The sequence below is a fragment of the Dama dama genome, chromosome X (genome assembly GCF_033118175.1).
Source record: "Dama dama isolate Ldn47 chromosome X, ASM3311817v1, whole genome shotgun sequence".
Taxonomy (NCBI): Eukaryota; Metazoa; Chordata; class Mammalia; order Artiodactyla; family Cervidae; genus Dama; species Dama dama.
The window spans coordinates 16,946,372-16,948,381 of NC_083714.1; the positions used below are offsets into that span (position 1 = coordinate 16,946,372).

The 2,010-nt window shown below is 37.3% G+C and overlaps 1 pseudogene; it reads right to left on the reverse strand.

The window, feature by feature from the left end:
- Nucleotides 1-624: 624 nt before the first annotated feature.
- LOC133053273 (U6 spliceosomal RNA) lies at nt 625-741 on the reverse strand (annotated as a pseudogene).
- Between the last annotated feature and the right edge of the window lie 1,269 nt (nt 742-2,010).

Below are 2,010 nucleotides of genomic sequence, written 5' to 3' on the forward strand. Positions count from 1 at the left end.
CCTTTCGAAGACAATGGGTTGCTTTTCTGGGCGCCTGATGACCTCAGCTAGCGATCAGAAGTTGTTTTGTAAAGATTGCTCTGCGTTCAGTTATTCTTTTGATGAATTTGTAGGGGAGAAAGTGGTCTCCCCGTCCTATTCCTCCGCCATCTTGGCTCCTCCATTCGGTTTGTCATATATAGTTTTTATTATGTTGAGGTATGTTCCTTCTATGCCTGCTTTCTGGAGAGTTTTTATCATAAAAGGATGTTGAGTTTTGTCAAAGGCTTTTTCTGCATCTATTGAGATAATCATATGGTTTTTATCTTTCAATTTGTTAATGTGGTGTATTACATTGATTGATTTGTGTATATTAAAGAATCCTTGCATTCCTGGGATAAAGCCCACTTGGTCATGATGTATGATCTTTTTAATATGTTGTTGGATTCTGTTTGCTAGAAGTTTGTTAAGGATTTTTGCATCTATGTTCATCAGTGATATTGGCCTGTAGTTTTCTTTTGTTTTGTGGCATCTTTGTCTGGTTTTGGAATTAGGGTGATGGTGGCCTCATAGAATGAGTTTGGAAGTTTACCTTCTGCAATTTTCTGGAAGAGTTTGAGTAACATAGGTGTTAGCTCTTCTCTAAAAAATATGTAATGCTTCACGAATTTGCGTGTCATCCTTGTGTAGGGGCCATGCTAATCTTCTCTTTTTTTAATTTCTTCTCCCAATTTTTAATATATGTGCTGCCGAAACGAGCACATGCCCCTGCTTTTTAATACACTGTCTATGTTTGTCTTGAACTTAAAGCTTCAAAAAAAGTAAATTTGAGGTTTTGAATAATGGAGATATAAGAGAAAGCATTTTAGATAAAAGGAAGAGGAATGATTGACAGTATGGAAGCAGGAATGCAGTATGTGATTTTAAGGAGGCCAGTTTGACAGAATTGGGGCCAGTGAACATGTCGGGGATTAGTAGGGGTTTAGAATGAATAGATAGGGTGGAGTCACTTGATGGAAGACCTGGACTGTCATGTTGATTAGTTTTGACTTGATCCTACAGGCAAATGGATGCCCTTGTTGGGGAATGACATGCTGAAAACAGAACCTTGAGATTAGTCTAGCAGTGATATTTCAGGAAGGGTTTGCTAGTTTGTGTGTGGTAAGTGATGGATGGGTGTGGGATCAGTGAAAGAGTTAACTCTCAGTTATTGTATTAAAGCTTATCAGAAGCAAATCTTTAACTTCTCTGCTAAGTGAAACAGGGAACAAATCCACACAGGTTTTTTTTTTTTTCTTTTCCTTTGTTGGTATTATCATAATTTATTTTAATTATCCCCTTTTCTAATTCAGCATGCTACAAAATAGAGACCTTTCAGGGTGTTTGTACTGCTTCCACTAGCTTCTCGCCCTGCCCCCACCTCCTTGTCCATGTTCAGTGGTCAGGAGATTTTTAAAACAGACTTGTGATTCATTCTTCCATTCCGTGGGGAAGATGTGAGTCATTCAGCCTGTAATCATCAAAGTCCCTAAATCTGGACTTGGTGTCTTGCTTCAGTTTTCAGCATAAATGTAAACTGGGTTGCTTTCCATTTTCTTCAAAATCACCTCTTCTCAGTGTGACTTCATTATCTGAAATTATGCGAAGTCCTAATATCCCAGACAGATCCTATTGAAATGGAAATACAAACACACATTGAAAATGCCAAATAGGGATGAACTGGGGATTATCTCTGTTACTATCTCTTCAATTCAATTGAGGTCACTTTAATGATTATATATTGAGCACACCCATCAGGGGTTTATAGTCTGTACAAGCACAAAGCCTTATCCATATAACAAACATATAAGTCATAAGTGAATAAACTGCATTGAGCTGTTAAATAGCAATGTGGGATATGTATGATTAGGTGATAAAATAGGTGGTCCAGACAATTGTAAGAATTGACTGAAATAATTACTCATCATTAAAAAATAAAACCCAAAGTCACACAGTAGTGTGCATATTATGGACGTTGAATCAACTTTCTTC